Source organism: Camellia sinensis, chromosome 13, assembly GCF_055761805.1.
Source record: "Camellia sinensis isolate YWXY chromosome 13, ASM5576180v1, whole genome shotgun sequence".
NCBI classification, from domain to species: Eukaryota; Viridiplantae; Streptophyta; class Magnoliopsida; order Ericales; family Theaceae; genus Camellia; species Camellia sinensis.
In genome coordinates this window covers 50,762,211-50,781,616 of record NC_138973.1, presented here as the reverse complement: position 1 = coordinate 50,781,616, position 19,406 = coordinate 50,762,211, and positions in this window count along the sequence as shown.

Below are 19,406 nucleotides of genomic sequence, written 5' to 3'. Positions count from 1 at the left end.
CTGCGTGTTCAGAAAATTTGAAGTTTGGGCTGCGTGTTCAACTTTCAGTTAAATTGTGGGCTGCGTGTTCACTATCTAATCTGGGCTGCGTGTTCAGAAAATTTAAAGTGTGGGCTGTGTGTTCGACAAATCAGTGTTTGAGCCGTGTGTTCTAATGTGGGCTATGTGTTCGCAATTAATTAATGAGCCGGGTGTTCAGAAATTCGGATGTTGAAATTACATGTTCAAGATGAAAGCAAAGTACTATGTCATAAGCTAAACTGCGTGTTCAATCATGGCAAAGGTGCGAAATCTAGGAAGAATACAGAAAATGAAGTAAATACCTCTCGGGCCTCATGAGAGAGGTGGTGCTCCGGCTCTCGGAGAAGCAGATCCACGGGTGCTCGCTCGTCGAAGCTAGTAAAATGACGGAAGACAGCACGAGGAAGGACATGTGCTGGCGGACGGTACCTCCCGGGAATAAAAGGTCGGGTCCTCGGGGGTAGAGTCATGGGATCGAAATCATCTCCGGCACCTGGAAAACCTCCGCCGTGGGAAGAATTACCCGCCATTTCCAGAGAATCTGCAAAAAAAGGAGCAAAAATGAGCAAAATGAGCCAAAATTGAAAAAAGTCAACAAAAGTCAACTCTCGGGAAATAAAAAGTCAACAAAAGTCAACTCCCGAGAAAATATTCCAAATATTGAGATAAACTTACCTCGAGTGGCGAAAATGCAAAAATAAGCTCCGAAGCCGGAATTTAATCGCTTCAAAGTGCTTGAAACTAAATGTTTTTGCGGAAACAATTTGCACGGGGCGTTGGAAAACGCGTATGAAACTCAGATCTGGAGAAGAAAGTGGTGTAGAAGGCAAGAAAGGAAGGGGGCCTCGGCTGCCTTTTATAGGCTCAAGGTCTTGGTTGAAGAAGCATGCAAAAAGGGAGTGAAAAAGACCAAAATACCCTTGGATCTGGCAAATGGCCGGCCGGCCCATTTTTCTAGCCGGCCAGCTATCTGCTTTTTGGATAACTGGCCGGCCAGCTATCCACTTTATGGGAAACCGGTTGGCCACCTCCCCTTGGGAAGATGAACAGCCGGCCATGTCCCCCACATGCCCACCTAGCTCTCTGCAAATTTTGAGGAAGATCGGAGTTCCCGGGACCTGAAAAAGTTCAAGAAAAGTACACTTCCGGTCGCGAAATAGCTCCGCCGGAACTTCGGCTTCAGGTTCTGACTTGTGTCTCATCATCACTCATCGAAATCAAAGTGTATCCTTTTTGAATGAGTTGTAACCCTTCAGGGAAGTGGATCGGAGGCCGCGATCGAGTTGCCTTCGTCGAAACACGTGTTTCCGTACTCGTTGTTTCATGACAAACGGACACCCTGATTCATGCTCGTGTCACATTATCTTGCATTCTCATGAGCATACTTGCCTTGTCATGTACATTTCTTGATATTGGCATACCTCCATGTTTGAGCATACGTTGTCACGCATGTTCCATTCTTGCATTGCGATGCGTTCACTCACCGACGCTGCGTGTGTCGAACTTTCGGAATCACATTAAATATATGTTGTTAGCATATTGTACTTGTTGCAATTTCTCTCTTTTTGCAGGCACGATATTGTATGTACGGTTCAATTGAGGCTGGTGCGACCAGACGAATCGCGCAGGTATCGTATCTTCTCCGTGTGAGACGTGGCGGGGATTGAATAATGCTCCGCATTCTTAACTGCATGAAATGTAGTTGTTGCTTTGCATTCTTGCTTAAAACTGTTGCATCTATTTGTGAATACTTGCTTCATTACAGCTTGCTGCATTTGCATGATCATTGGGTTACCTTCGGCTTCTTGCATATCATTTGCATTTTGCCCCCTGCCTGCGGGCATGCCTGCGGGCACATCTCTGTTTATCCTATCTGTTTGTCTAAGTCTTCGGCCTTGTCAAAAATGGGTCGTCTCTGGGCTTTGACATTCACTCCCGTCACTTATGACTTCCGAGTTCTGTCAAAGAGGGGCAACTGTAGACACCCCATTTTTGACCGACCTTAAGACTCAGACGTCACCGATTGAGCGCTCGGTGATGTTGCATAATGTGCTCGTTCAGAAGTTTCAGAGTTGCGGCCGTGAGCCCTGCCTCCGGACTTCCGAACCCTCTTCTGTGCCTTGTCTCGGTTTGCGAACCAGACTCGGTTTTCTCTGTTTCTTTTCCTGAGGGGAGGGAGAGGTCCCGTAAACCATCTCTCAATGTCCGTAGGCTACATTTGGTGGCCGTAGGCCATTTTTCCCATTTCGGAGCCCGGTTCCCGGTTTTCAGAGCCGTCAGGCCGTGTGCCTCGGTTCGGGACCGCTTAACCATCTCCGTTTGCTCTAAATTTTGGCATGCATCTTATTTCATCCCTTTTGAGGGACACTGGGGTCTGAGAAGCCCACTTCGTGGCCGAACGCCACTTTCGGTGCTTAACAGCCCATTTTCGGGACCTCGAACTGCGTGTTTTGGTCCCCGCGCATTCGTTTTGCAACGGTTTTCGTTCATTTTTGGCAGGTACCTCTGTTTTATCACCAGGGAGGTCACTGAAGGGTGGGAGGCCAGCAATTGTTGCAGCAGCCAGTTATACATCCTCCGACGCCCTCTGGCGCCCGTTTTTCGCACTTCCGGGCTAATGTTGAATACCTTGGGCCCATTTTCTCGAACTTTGAACCACATATTTGTGATGTACACACATGAGAGGACCCTAAAAGTTCATGGCCGGCCATTAATTCAACTTGACCCTTTTGACCCCCTCCTTCCGGGCTAATGTTGAACACCTTGGACCCTTTTTCTCGAACTTTGAACCACATATTTGTGATGTACACACATGAGAGGACCCTAAAAGTTCATGGCCGGCCATTAATTCAACTTGACCCTTTTGACCCCCTCCTTCCGGGCTAATGTTGAACCCCTTGGACCCACTTTCTTGGAATTTTAACCACATGGTTGTGTTGTACACACATAGGAGAACACCATCAGTTGGTGGCCGGCCAGAAAATCTCATTGAACCTTTTGACCCCTAGCCGGCCGGCTAGGGGGTGTGGCCGGCCGGCCACCTGCAGCAAAAGTACCAGGCCGGCCGTATTCTTTGCACTGTGCACTTTACAGCTGTGGAGCTTTATCCCCTAGAAAAGATCTTTATCCGGGGGATATTTTGTGGGGGAATATTACTCTCCTTTTCCCCCACCTTTACACCCCCTTGTTGGCCTATATAGCAAGCAAGCCTTGTAGTATTTTGGGGTTAGAAAAACTCTTCTTCAAACCTCCATACACAACTCCATCTCCATACCTCTCATTTCTTGAAAAATCTCTAAGTCCCTAACCATCATTCCTTCTACACCACCAAGCTCTACCACCACCACCTCATTTCCAGCAACAAGGAAGGTTTCTCAAAGGCCAAAGAAGCTGCAAATTCATCCAAGAAGCAACAAAAGTTTGAGTCTTCAAGGGTGAGTAACCTTTTCTTCATTTTGACCCTTTTTCTTGATTCATTTGTAAGCCCCACTTGCTTTTTGTTTCAAGCTCCGGCCCTAACTGAAAAGGGCCCTCTTTTGAGCTCATCTTCACTTTTCATTAAGGGCTCAACCCTGTTTGAGCCCTCCATGACACACTTGCTTCATTGATCCTCTTATATGTCACAATCTTGCATGCTATTTTTGGCCCATGAGCAATTTATTTTCGAGCATGTGATAAACTGATATTAGGCTTATTTTGAGCCCCTCTTCAACATTGAAGAAGGGCTCAACACCATTTGGGATTTCCATGTTGTACCTACCTTTATACTCCTCTTTTCTTCCCCATTCTTGCATGCAATGGCAGCCTACCATGCTTTTGTTTTTGGCCATTTTACAGTTCTGAAAAAGTTCTTATTTTGGTCCATTCTTCATATTTCATTTAGGTCCTTTCATGGTTTGGGACCCCCATAGGTCACTTCATGTTATATCTCTCTTTTATTCCCCATTCTTGCATGTTTAGTTAGCCTACCATGCTTTTGTTTTTGGCCATTTCACAGTTCTGGAAAAGTGCTTATTTTGGTCCATTCTACATGTTTTATTAAGGGTCTTTGGCTGTTTGGTGATTATTTTGTATACTTCATGTTGTAGCCACTTTTGAGCCTAATTTTGCATCACATTTCTATCATGTTTGTATACTGATTTGAGGTCTGCCATATACTGTAAATATTCATATTTTTGGTCCCTCTTCAATGTTGTAGAAGGAAATTTTTCAGTTTGAGTTTTTCTTATATCACTTGCTTCATTACCCCTCTTTTGGCCCCTATTCTTGCATGCCATTTTTGCCATACCTATGCTTGCTGTTTGGCCATGTTTATAACTGTGAAAGTGCCTTTTTTGGGACTGTCTAGCTTCTGTCTTTGCATTGCATGTCCATATTGTGCATGTTTGGCATAGCTATAGGCCATTTCGGGTGCCTAAATTCGCATTTCGGGACAATTCCTTGCATTTGGTATCATTTCGCCTCATTTCGGGACTGTTTTTCCCCATATTTTAGTGCTGAAATTCCATTAGCATGCTTGCATATCATTTTTTCCATATTGCATCGCATTCCGTCATTGCCTCGATTTGCGTGCCCGTGTGCACGCATTTCGAGGCACCTCATTTTTATCCGCTGGCATCCTGTGTGAGTGTAGCTGAGGCTCACTCATGTTGGTATAAGCCCATTTGTCATTCCCATGACATTTCATCGCATTTTGCCACTGCCTCGGTTTGCGTGCCCGTGTGCACGCATTTCGAGGCACCTCATTTTTATCCGCCGGCATCCTATGTGAGTGTGGCTGAGGCTCACTCATGTTGGTATAAGTCCATATCATGTTTCCATGTCATTTCATCACATTCTGCCATCGCCTCGGTTTGCGTGCCCGTGTGCACGCATTTCGAGGCACTTCATTTTCATCCGCCGGCATCCTGTGTGAGTGTGGCTGAGGCTCACTCATGTTGGTATAAGTCCATATCACATTTTCATGTCATTTACATTGCATTTTACCATTGCCTCGATTTGCGTGCCCGTGTGCACGCATTTCGAGGCATCTCATTTTCATTGTATTGCGTATGCCATCGCCTCGGTTTGCGTGCCCATGTGCACGCATTTCAAGGCGCCTCATTTTCATTGCATACTGTCATTTTCTCGGTTTGCGTGCCCGTGTGCACGCATTTCGAGGCATCTCACTTCCATAGCATTGTGTATGTTAGGATTGTATACTAGTTGCATTTCATGCATATCATGCATATTGCATCGTGTCCGGGATAGGAGTTAGCCCGGGCACGGGAAACGAGGTACATTTCGTACTCCGAGTGACGGAATGTGTCTCAATTCCCCAGTCACCGACACTCCGGATTATCCATGATGGAGTTAGGTTTTAGCTGTAGTTTCATGTGCATTCATCCTATATTGAGTTGTGCATTTCGATTCCTCGGCCATCATGCCTCGGTATGCGCGATTGGTGGCACGAGGATCGAGACATGCATATATTTGTGCAAATACATTGCTATGCCCCTTTCCTGCTCTCTGTTGCAGCAAAATAAAGAATCAGCAACTTTCTGGAGCTTGGCACGCATTTCAAGAACAGGTGTAAACAGAGGCTAATTGGGGCATTCTGGTGGATTTCCGCGCAAGACAATCCGGACATGCGTCATCCATCAGAAGCAAGGCAGTCCCTGGCTTGCATGCCAGTTTTACTTGCTTTCTTAGTTAATTCATTAATTAATTAGGATTCTGTAATATTTGGACTGTAATATTCTTTTATTCGGGACTGTAATATTGGGACTGTATATTTATTCGGACCCTCTGAGTGAGGGCACAACTGTAATAAGTGTGCGTGAGTGTGATGTATGTCTTCCAACCCCGCGTCTTTCTCCCTTTTATTTATCCGCTTATGATGGTTAGATTAGGGCATATTCCAATTAGCATACAGTATGACAGCATGTTTGCATCATTCATCCGTTTTGCATGCACCGGGCTCGGCGCATCATACTAACTGCATTGTACTTTCAATTCCAAATTGAATACATGTTAGCTGTAGCATTCCATATGCCATGTTTAGAATAGCCGAGCCTGCTATAGTTGCATTTTGCATGTGTTGCATTAGGCATTTTTGTATACTTAGGATCATGCATAATTTCTAATGAGTTTCTATTTTGGCTTGGAGTACTCGGTAAGTTCTATGCTTTAGCATCCTTGCATGCGTGTGAGTGACTGCCATGAATAGCATGCTTACCATGAGGCTATGTGCTTATTTGATATAACTGCCTGAATGCCTGTGGGTGAAGGTTGGGTTACTTAAATTGGAATAAATCATCAAATGTTTGAAAGCCTACCTGCGGGTAGCAAAACCTCTTTAAAAAACAAACATGAAATGTTTCGTTCCAATTCAGGCGACCCGATCTATACTTGTATGCTGTGCGCATCACATAGTAACCTAGGCTAATAAACCGGAATAAGAACTCACAATGTTTTCAAAAATTGATATCATGGTTAGTAGAGGCCGGTCTATGACCGGGCGAGCGGGGGTGCTCACGAAGTGACCTTCCCCAATCGTACCCAAGTTCCCGAGCCGAGGCAACTTTGGTGATGACGGACACGTGGCCTTTTGGCACCGAGTTAGGGTTTCCTAAATTTCCCAAAATAAAATATTTAGGTGGCGACTCTGTATCTGGCAAAGCAGTCCATGTTTGGCACTTCTTTCAAAAAATCAATTTTCTCAAAAAAACAATTTGCCGGATTTGGACTCTTTGGTTCATATTAAGAACCGTGACTACAAAGTCGAGTCCGAGCTGTAGCGAGGTCCCCCGCGGGCTTGTTACAATGTGACCGAAGTTCGCAGTTTCATGGGCTTAGCTGGGTACTACAGGAGGTTCGTGAAGGACTTTTCAAAATTAGCAGTACCTCTTACCCAATTGACACATAAAGGACAACCATTTGAGTGGAATAGTGAAAGAGAATCAGCCTTTCATGAATTGAAGACAAGATTGACCACTGCACCAATTTTGACCCTACCTTCAGGTACGGAAAATTTTGTGATTTTCAGTGACGCATCTTATAAGGGCTTGGGTTGTGTGTTAATGCAGAACGGAAAGGTTATTGCTTACGCCTCCCGACAGTTGAGGTCACACGAGAAGAATTATCCAACACATGACCTAGAATTGGCCGTAATTATTTTTGCTTCGAAAATATGGCGGCATTATTTGTATGGGGCAAAGTGTGAAGTCTACACAGATCATAAGAGCCTGAAATACTTCTTCACGAAGAAAGAGTTGAATATGCATCAGAGAAGATGGCTAGAACTGATAAAAGACTACGATCTAGAGATTCAGTATCATCCCGGGAAAGCTAACACAGTGGCTGATGCCTTGAGCAGAAAATCAACAGGGAGTATGGCTTGTTTGCTTACTGAACAAAGGGAGATTTTGCAAGACTTTGAAAAGTCTGAAATTGAAGTGGTAGTAGGTGAACAGGGCGGATTGATAGCCGCTATTATAGCCGAGCCGGCAATTGTTGATGAAATTAAGCAGAAACAGAAAGAGGATGAGTTCTTTAGAAAGGTAATTGATGAATTTGAGACAAGTCCAAAAGCAGAATTTAACATTGAGAATGAAGTGTTGAAATTCTGGAACAGAATATGTGTCCCTAATATCCCGGAACTAAAGAAGAGGGTTTTAGATAAAGCCCACAGATCCGTATTTGCTATGCATCCGGATAACAATAAAATGTATCGGAATTTGAAACAAACCTACTGGTGGCCAAAAATGAAGAAAGAGATTGCAGAATATGTGTCCAAGTGCCTTCAGTGTCAGCAAGTCAAGGCTGAACATCAGAAACCAGGCGGTCTACTTCAACCTCTCCCTATTCCTGAATAGAAATGGGAACATGTGACTGTAGATTTCGTTGTTGGCCTGCCTCGGACTTCTCGAGGTATGGATTTTGCATTGGTTGTAGTTGATAGACTAACTAAATCTGCATATTTTCTGCCTGTCAAAACTACATTTACTGCTTATAGATTGGCTACTATTTATGTTGATGAAATTGTTCGTTTACACGGAGTTCCGGTATCTATTGTGTCGGATAGAGATCTGAAATTTGTATCTAGATTGTGGAAGAGTTTGCAGGAAGCCATGGGAACAGAACTAAAGTTCAGTACTGCATTCCATCCATAGACAGATGGGCAGTCAGAACGAACGATACAAACTCTGGAAGATATGCTTCGCATGTGTGCTTTGGATTTTCAGGGGAGTTGGGAAAATTATTTGCCACTTACAGAATTTGCCTATAATAACAGCTTCCACTCCAGCATCGGTATGGCACCATACGAGGCTTTATATGGTAGGAGGTGTAGATCACCTATTTGTTGGACAGAGGTCGGGGATAGAGCTTTGCTTGGGCCAGAAATTGTGCAAGACACTTCTGAGAAAATCAAGACTATTCGTCAAAGGCTCAAAATAGCTTAGGACCGACAAAAGAATTATACAGACGTTCGGAGAAAGCCTCTTGAGTATGAGGTTGGTGACCATGTGTTCATCCGTGTTTCTCCGATGAAAGGCCAAGTCAGATTTGGGAAAAAGAGCAAGTTGCCGCCCCGTTATATTAGGTCGTTTCAGATTTTGGAGAGGCTTGGCCCAGTTGCCTACAGAGTTGCTTTGCCACCGGGATTCGAGCAAATCCATAATGTGTTTCATATGTCGATGTTGAGGGGTTACCTCCGAGACCTGTTACATGTGATTGATTATCACCGGCTTGCTATTGATGAAAATGTAGAATATGCTGAATGGCCGAAATGAATTGTTGATCGGCAAGTGAAACAATTGAGAAGCAAGTCCATCCCAATGGTGAAAGTAGAATGGAAAGAACACTATGGGACGGATGCTACATGGGAAAAAGAGGAGGAAATGCGTCTACGCTATCCACATTTGTTTCCCGACGAAGGTAAATTAAGTTTGGAGGACCAAACTTCCTAAAGGGGGGAAGACTGTGATACCCCTGTTCCGTAGTGTGCTAATTGGTCCTTAAATTGAGTATGATTATGTGTTTAGCATGATTTTATGTGCCATTATGTGAATATATGTGATTTTGAAGTTTTATCTGTTCACCGTAGGAATATCTGTTTGAATAATCTGCTTTGGAAATTAAATTGAGGGCCTTATCGGCCACAGAACCCGAAATTGATTACGCCATTGCGATTAGCATAATTTTTAGAGCCTACGGTGAAATTTAATTGAAAAATTGATTCGAACCAGATTAAGTTGATTAAATTGGTAAATTGGTGCCCAATTATTTATTACTATTATTATGAGTTAGTGGGAATTGTTGGGTAAGGGCACTACACTTCCCATTCTCTCCTATGTATTCATTTTGGCTGATCAAACCTTGAGAAAGGGAGAGAGCCGGCTGTTAGAGAGGGAGAGAGGAGAGAATTGTGCAAATTGTGGCTTAAAGCTTGGGAACCTTGAAGATAATCCAAGAATTGTTATAGATTGTGAGAATCAAAACTTCTAGGTGAGTAATTCTTGGATTATAGTTTGTAATTTTGTGTGTTCAAGCTAATTGGGTGATCAAGAGTAAGATTGAAATGAAATTGGGTTGGTTTTGTTGAATTAAAGCTTGACATATGCAAGCATGTAAGAAATTGTGTTGTAATGGCATGTATAAGCTTAAAATACATGATTCATGTAGAGTTTTGGTTGAAACTCATGTTTTGATCACCATTTGTGTTAACTAAGCTGAGAATGTGGCTAATTCATCACATGCATGTACAATTTATGAAGATATGAGTTTGAATGTATGAATTTGTTATGTTAGAATGAGTTTGATGGGAGATTGGGGCAATGCATGTGAATTATTTGTGAACTGAGCTCCATTGGGTTGTGATTTGGGGTTTACCTCATGTTAGTATAATTATATTTGAGATTTGAGCCATTGCATGCAAGATATGTTGGCTGGAAACTGAATTCGAGCTCAAGAACACATTCTGGGTTTTCCAGAATTTTCAGGTCCGCTCGAGCGGTAGAACCTCTGCTCGAGCGTAAATTTCGTGCTCCCAGCACTTTTTGCAGAGTTGGATGTTCGTTCTAGCGGGATATGTCACGCTCGAGCGGGGAGCTTTTGTAGACAGGCCTTCCGCTCGAGCGCCATAATTCACGCTCGAGCGTAATTTTGAGGTAACTAGTACTTTTGTAGGCCTCTTGGGTCCGCTCGAGCGGTGAAGTACACGCTCGAGCGAGGACCCTGTTTTCTGAAATTTTGTTCATGCGTTCTGTGTTTCATTTTCCGTTCTCTTTCACTTGTAAGCACTCTTAGGCATATGTTAAGCATTGTAAATGAGTTAATGAGATAAGAATAAAGCCTAAAGAGGAATATGTGAATTAAGGAACGGATTGAATTGTTAATGACCCTTTTGTGTTCATGGAATGTGTAGGGTCAAGCTCCAGGGCGAATCAACAAGCCAATCACTGTGAGTAATATCAATATTCGAAAGCTTGTCAATGTCCAATTGTTTATTCCCTTATAAGCTTTATGAGTTGCTAATTGGGATTGTGGACAAAAGTCTGACATGAATGAATGAATGGACCGAAGGTCGTTTTGATAGAAATGAATGGACCGAAGGTCGTTTTGATAGAAATGAACGGACCGAAGGTCGTTTTGACCTATATGAATGGACCGAAGGTCGTTTTGACATGAATGAGTGGGCCGAAGGCCATTATGACACGAATGTATGGGCCAAAGGCCGTTTTGACGTAAATGAATGGGCCAAAGGCCATTTTGACAGAAATGAATGGGCAGAAGGCCGTTTCGACATAAATGAATGGGCCGAAGGCCGTTTTGACATGAATGGAAATCTGAATGGGACAAAGGCCAGCATGTTGAAACTACAGTTGCTTGATCTAAATTTTGTGTAAGTATATATATCTGTTAAATAGAAGTATGAATTGGGCCCAAGGCCGTTTGGAGCATGTTGTTCTACATATTGATATGTAACCTCTGTACCTGATATTATTCACTGGGCTATCGCTCACGCTCATTCATGTGTTTGTAGGTGAGCCAAGAGAAGTCCAAACCCAGCCCTAGTGAAGTCTGCCAGGAACAACATGAGTTTTGAAGAGTCAGCCTTGTGTCTCACGCACGAGACCCATCCTTGCCATTTTGTTATGTATTTACATTTTGTCTTGTTGGCAAGGACTTTATGTATATCTGTATATATTTTTGATAGGGGTTGACTCAGTTTGGATGATCCTGTCTGTAAAGAATTTTATGGTATTGTACTTTTGATGTGGGTTATTAACGTATAAGTAAGTGGTTTGTTTTGATGTGTATATAAGCACGGCTCTATGGACAAAGTTTTAAATTTGTGCTTCCGTTTGGCCCCTTTACTCTGTTGAGTTACGTTTGTTTCAGTTGAGGCCGTAGGTAATCTCAGGATTACTGGCCGGTTATGTCCTTAACCCATAGGGACGGGTTCGGGTCATGACAAGGACTTTGTTATTTGTCCCAATAAATTCATAATGAATGATCTTATTACCTCATAAGGCGCAAATAGGTAATAACTAAAATAGAATGATCTACCGAGGCAAGTGAACTTCTGTAGTATTTCTTACTTTCTACAAAAGTCTACCAATAAACTGGCTCTGGCTCAATGAAAATGATCATTCACCAACTCCTTTCCTAATTACTTGAGATTAAAATTAATTAAGCAAAAGCATTGAATCACTATGCACACTCTGATTTTTATTCATTTAACAGTTGAACTAATTATAGACATTCAATTCAAGCAAAAAATTAACGAAATTGAAATTACATGTAATAAATTGACATTAAAGGTAAAGTATGGAACCATTGGTATAATTTTCTTTTCTTTCCATGAAGTTACAGAATTCTAATGGTAATGAATTTATATAAACAAAACTACATTTAACATACAAAATGAGAATTCATACATAACATAAGATACACAATTAATTGGAGGAGAATGGAAAAGAAGAAACTAGATCGCGTAGCGATAAACCACGAATTATGATGTTATATCATATGGTAATATTTCAAACTTCATACACAGAAATACCCATACTTTACAATAACAAACCTAGCAGCTCCGTTATTTATACATCCTGCCACAAGTATGTTCCTTAATTATTGATGTTGCTAGGGTTCATATTGTTTCTAAAAACTGCTTCCAACGAGAGACCCTTTCACTCTAACTTCACCATTTGTCACCTGTGACCCTTTACGCTTCTTGCAATGAATCCAAGCTTCTATGGCAAGAGGGAAGATAAACATGGCCGATGTAGAAAAAAAGATGTTTAGAGTTGCGGGCAACTTTTCATCAGGGGTTATAAGAGCTAATGCAAGCAAATATGCTGTTGAAAATGCTGCTACCGCTCCAACGAACAACCAGCGCAAAGGAGAGCCCTTAATGAGGACACAGATTATAAGCAGAGAAGCAAAAAACCCTTACAAATTAAAGAACATGAAAAATACAGATATAGTCGATGCAGCCATTATTGCGGTTCCAGCTTTGTATTCTGTTGTTGTAGTAGTGTTGAAACTTGACTTGTAATTGTAATCATATTGCCAGATACGGCCAGGAGGGTAGACTCCGGTTAAAAAGCATGTTATTGCAAGCAAAATGGATGCAATAATCATAATGTTGTTAGAGTTGATTGGAGGGGGATGGCCTTTTAGTTTGAAGGTTTTCGGTGGTGTCGTTGCAGCGGTGGATGGTGGTGGGGTGATTATCTGTCCAGCAGTCACTGCGTCTGCTTGACAAAGGATAGTTTCAATTTCTTTGTCTTCTTTCTCTCTTTGAAGCTGGAATAAGATGTCGAGAGTGGTCTGATTATTTCCATTGACAGCATTGACATCCAACTGAGTTCCGGGTGCTGGATTCTTGCTAAGTAATATCTTAATTATCTGTAAATATGGAAAGCATTTTTGTTAAGAAAATCATGCAAAAATGGAGTCAATTACTAAATCCAAAACAGCCATCAATGTCTTTTAAGTCAAGGTGGAACGGAGGATGTAGCTTTATGCTTTTTTTGTTTCAGTCCATGATATTTTCTAGAAAGAATTTTTGGTATTTTCTGGCATTTCATATAACAAAAACCAAAAGTTAATGGAAACATTTTTTTGTGATCAACAAAAAAGAAATTTATTTTGCCAGAAAATGTTTTTCATTTAAAAAAATGGAAAACATTTTCCCAATTAATCTAAATGTACCACCCTATAACTTTAGGGAGTTGAGGCTCAATAAGTACTGTTTGATTGCTTTCCTTCACCAAGATGATGTATTGGCAGTTTTAATTCTATACCAAACTATTAGTAGGTCATTTCCAAGTTGTAACGAAGCAGGGCAATTAATTAAGCAAAACCAATTTCCCTGTTCTAATTATAAAAAAAAAAAAACATCAACGAACTTTTAGCTATGTAAATTTTCCAATTCTTGGATAATCTCCTTGTTCTGTATATGTTAAAGAAGAAACTTCTCAAATTATCTTCAAATATATGTCATGTTTGAAACAAAAAATACTCTATAAAATATTCTTGAATGAGCAAGTCAAAAGAAAAAAGTATAGAACAGTAAGAAAATCTAAAACTGGACGGGCGTGATGGGGTATGATGATTTACCTCATATTGCTTAGTGGATGTTGCAAGGTGCAGAACAGTGTTGCCTTCTTTGTCCTTCTAGTTCAATGTTGAATTCACCCAGGTGTGAAAGAGGTGATCATCCAAGTTGGTTGGTCAACAATGGAAGGCAACCAACCAAGTCAAGCTTGGTGGCCACCAACCATGTCAAGGGTCAAGAATGGAGGCTACCCAAAGGCACTCCCACCTACTCCAATGTGTATAAAGAGAGGGTGAGAGGAGAGGCCAAATAGAGGGTGTAAGTGAGGAAGAAAACCGTGAACCAAAGAGTGCGAGAGATGTGAGGCGGAGAGACCGTCTCCCTCGGTGTGAGCGAGGGAGACGGGTGAGTGGCTGAGTGAGGAGAGTGTGAGCTCCTTCTCTATTGTAATCTTTCTGTAATCTCCTCATTGGTATAGTGATAACCGGTTACTCTCCCGTGGACGTAGGCATTGGGCCGAACCACGTAAAATATTGTGTCTCCTTGTGTGTGGGTGTGTTTTTCTGCTTGCAATGATTTCTATAAGGTCTTGGGCGGGATCCCAGATCCCAACAAGTGGTATCAGAGCCTCGTCGGTGGCGTTTCGGAACAAAAACAGCGTGTTGTTTGAAACTGCCCAGAAATCAAGTTGCTCGAAATCAGGTTTTGAGCATACCAGGAGCAAGGGCTCGAGAAGAGGAGTCCAACCATATAAAGCAGACACCCAGAGGAGTTGGCACGCGCCCCCACGCGCCGCCTGAATAAGGCGCGTGAGGCCCAGTCTCGGCACGCGCCGCCACGCGCCGTGAAGGCAGCCGGCGCGTCGGCCCAGTCTCAGACACGCGCCCCACGCGCGGATGAAGGAAGAAGACGAGTGGGGGGAGGCGCGTGTATGGCACGCGCGTGCCACGTCAGTAGCCACGTCAGCTGCCACGTCATCCGCAGGAGGAAGAATCCTGTGTTTCGCGGCGAAGGTACAGCCGCAGATCTGAGGCGTACAAAATGTTTTGGCTAGATCGAAGCCATTTGGAGTCCGTTTTTGGTGATCCAATAGTGGTTTCCGACTATTTGGAGTATTCCGGACACATCTGTACGGTCAGATTTTGGAGATGGAGTTTCTGTAAAAAGAAGGCAGATTAAAGTGGCAGACGGCGTCAGGGGCAGTGGACGGAATATTCTGTTGGAACACGGAATATTCCCTGAACTTCTGAAAATTTTAATTTGGCCCAACATTTTCAGAAAATTGTGGTGTGGCCCAGCTTTCGGGGATAGTTTTTAGTGAGGTCCTTGGAAGTGCAGCGAAGGTTGGTCCTAGCTAAACGGACCGCTCCGGACGCAACCGCGAGGACAGAATAGTGAAATTCTGAACGGTTTGGAAAGATTGTCAAAACATGGGTGTTTGTCATCTTCAATACTCGAAGGAAGGTTGCCGGATATTGTGGAACGCTGCGGATTCACTGAAGAGGTTAGAATGGGCAGATTCTGACCCGATTGGACAACCAGATACAGATTGAAATAGATCATTGAAGACCAGAGGAGATCAGGCTTGATCAAATGGCAGATCGAGGGAGATCAGGATTGGTCAGGGGCGATCAGAGGATTGCAGATATGATTATCTCAAGATCAAAGGTCTAGGAAAGTTCTGTCAAAAAGACACTGTCTAAGGAGACTGGTTCTTAAGTGGGACCGGTTGTGACCCCACCAGTCTTTCCTGGGAACTTTCCTGGTTGTTGAGGTGATTGGAGGATCTGGTTCAATCAAAAGAGAAGACCATTCGTCGACGGATAGATGATTTGGCAACCAGTACAGGCTCAGGGAAATACTGTGGCTGTTGGAGCTACTGTATACGAGAAGGTACTAATGGTATGTGGACATGTAGAACAATAGTTGCAGAGGAGCATACTAAGCGCAGAAGTACAATTGCAGACGTGCAACAGTGCAAGGGTACGCTAGAGTGTCGTACAGAGGCGCGAGAAGAGTGTGCAGCAGCGGGTTGTTGACAGTTCACAGGAACTTCCAGACAGAGAAATTGAGACAGGTAAAACGCAAGAGTGCGTGCCAAGGAGTGGCAAGTCTTATTTCTCTATGGTGGTTTCTTTAGTTCCATGGCAGCAGATGATAGAGTTGATGCGGATCTCTCAGGCGAGCTCGACGCAAGGAGACCAGAAGCCATGGGTACGAGCACTATGCAAGGAATTGCATAGCTGACGATGCTTTGACAGATGGAGCTACTGTCAACCATCAATCTACTGGACAGCAAATCAGGGATTGCAAAGGCACAGACAACAAGCGTATGTGGAAACGCCAGGAGGTTGTGTAGAAGTGCAGAGGGCAAAGGCTGAAAGTTCAGAGGAAAAGCTCCGAGCAAAGAAGACAGAGGACGTTGATGAGATAAACAACGAGTTTTCTATTGCTCCAATGACTAGTCCTGCGAGGTAATGCATGACAGTCAAGGGCATTCCAGCAGGGGGTGCAGGACATCCAATCAGGGGGTGTCGGATATCTTGGTTGCGCAAGTTCAAGCATAGCAGGTATAGACATCCGAGACAGGAAGCATGGAAGAGATCTGTGGGAGATAGGAGCAGTGGCTCTCTCCAAATCAGAGAGTGGTGTGAGTTGAGTTGAGGATGTAGGATTCCCTCCTCCTCTTGTATCTCTGGTGTTTTATCTCTAGCTTCAGGGGATGCAGCGTCTCAGTGAAGAGATGCAGACTATGTTGAATTTAGGCGTGACAAGATTAGCAGCAGTATGTGCAGTGGATCACCTCACATGGGTTGAGGGGGTGATTTGTTGAATTCACCCATGTGTGAAAGAGGTGATCATCCAAGTTGGTTGGTCAACAATGGAAGGCAACCAACCAAGTCAAGCTTGGTCGCCACCAACCATGTCAAGGGTCAAGAATGGAGGCTACCCAAAGGCACTCCCACCTACTCCAATGTGTATAAAGGGAGGGTGAGAGGAGAGGCCAAATAGAGGGTGTAAGTGAGGAAGAAAACCGTGAACCAAAGAGTGCGAGAGATGTGAGGCGGAGAGACCGTCTCCCTCGGTGTGAGCGAGGGAGACGGGTGAGTGGCTGAGTGAGGAGAGTGTGAGCTCCTCCTCTATTGTAATCTTTCTGTAATCTCCTCATTGGTATAGTGATAACCGGTTACTCTCCCGTGGACGTAGGCATTGGGCCGAACCACGTAAAATATTGTGTCTCCTTGTGTGTGGGTGTGTTTTTCTGCTTGCAATGATTTCTATAAGGTCTTGGGCGGGATCCCAGATCCCAACATTCAACACCTCTTCCCTCCTGATTTTCTCGAGCCCATCCTTTATTATCTTGAAGTCTTCCACTGCCCTCTTACTGCAAGCAAAGGAACACCACAACCTCTCCACCTCCTACTTATCGAGAAACCATGCCATTTTAACTGTGTTCCTAACCGTTGTAATTTGGCACTTTCCAATGCAAGCAAAAAGGCAGAGGCACCAACCTCGATGTCTTGAAGCTTTTGCAGCCACTCAAACAACAATTTAAATGCTTCCAATTGGTTACTCTTCACCGCCAAGTGAAGTGCAGTCTCATTCCAAATTGTCAACTCCACAAGTGACTGTGGACAACCATCAAGCAAGAGATTGATGACATCAGTGTGGCCAACCATGGCAGCGCAATGAAGCAGAGTAGTCTTCTCTTGTCCCTTTAGAAGGCGGAGTTTGGGATCTATTGTGAGAGCTCTTTCACAATCTCTGCTTGTCCAACCATTGAAGCCAAGTGAATCGGGCTATACCCATACTAATTTAGCTTGACTACAAATGATGGTTTGAGGCTTGCAATCTCTTTTGCAAAATGGGTTTGGTTGGCTGATATAGCAACATGTAAAGGAGTGCCCACAAAGGGAACTTGATCAATCTTATCAAGAACAAAAGGGTCTCCTTGAATTAAGAAGTTGTACAGAGTTTCTACATCACCAGTTTGAGCAACACCTATCAATCTCTCATCCATTTTCTCTTTAGAGCTAAACCAAGAAATTAGAAGAAATGGCTTTATAGCATTAGTTGTTTAGCTAAACGATCAAGGTATATGTGTCTAACAAAGAGGATTCATGGATGATCACTAATGATCATTGACCAGGTGAAATTGTTAATACCATTTCCAGTCAATCAAAATTTGTTTTTGAGTTAACAAATAGAAAACTAATATGATTTACTTCTCATTTAAAAATCGACCACTAAAGCTTAGGCTTTGATGTTCAACAATATTAAAAATTACTCAAGATGATAGTTAAGTAAAAATATTATAATCGTTAACGTCTTAGTAATTTACAAGGAAAAAAGGATCAATATAATCCTTTTAGCTCCATTGTCAATATTAAAAAAAAAAATTATAATCCTTCTCGGCTGATAGTAATAGTCCTATTGGTTCTATCAACTAACCATAGCTTTCATAATTGGGAAATTATGCAATACTCTCAGAGCACCATGTAGTCATACTCCAAGCCAATCATTAATTACTTAGCGGCATGTTATTTCTCCATCCCCAACATAAATTGTAAGCCGTTTCGCCTCTCCACCAATCAAAACCTTATGCAGTATCACGTGTCCACCACTCTTCATAATTGAAGTAAAGTGATTACTACGCGTAATTCAAGGAGGACTGGGCTCCTTCTGATCATCTATATGGTGCGGAGTGGAGGGTGTTGTTCCGATCTATAGAACTGAGTCTCATTTTGATAATCTGAATTGTTTATTTTATAAAAAAAATTTGTATATATCATTCACACACAAAATTAAGTTGATCCGATAATCATAATATATTTAATTTATCATGTTTGTCATTAAAAAAAACAGATATCTATTTTTTTTTTTTTAAACAATTATCATCCATTTTTTTTTTTGGTAACAAATATAATAAATTGAATAAATTATGATTATTGGATAGACCTAATTTTTTTTATGAATGGTATACACAAAGTGGCTGACGAAATAAATGATTTGAAAGATCAAAATGAGCCCATGATGACTCTAGTTGACTCGAACAACACCCTCCAATTTAAATTATATACTACAAGAATCTATCACAAAGGATTAGGATTCTCTAAAATTCAGAATCTAAACCTTACTGTTATGCTTGGATTTGTGGGACCAGCACAAATTTTATGAACTTTTGTGGGACCCAGCACAAATTTTATGAACTTTTTTTTTTATTATACGACAAAATTTATTTAGATTTTGTTGCAAATATAGATTTTGTAATTTAGCCTATCTTTCTTTATTTATGGTAATTAAACTATGACACGTATTTTTTATTAAGAATGTAAAACACACAATTAATGACAAAATAACATAAAAACTTGCCTTTGTGTAACTTTGATGAATATGGCTAAAATTTAAATAATTCTAAATTATTATTTTTTCTTATATACTTTAAATAATTTTTTTTATCATTGTTTAGTTTCAAAATTCATTTTTTATTATTTATTTAAATGCATATATATGTTATGCTAGCAAAGGAAAAGCATCTGCTTTATATCAGCAATGTGAGATCAGCAATGCGAGAGACAATAATTGGTGAATTGCTCTGAACTCTAACGTTTCATAAAAATGCCTTTAGTTGGGCTGGTCCAAAGCTGTGTGTCTGGACAAAGGTTGGACCAATTGACTCATATAAATTTTCTTCTGAGCTCATGAATTTACAAGTCAATTTTGATTATTTGACCTATTTATTTTTAAAAAAAATAGTAAAATATTCCCCTCTAATTTTGTGTAGTAAGAGAAGTTCAAGATATTTTTTCTTATTAGCTAAGGTCCCTCAACATTT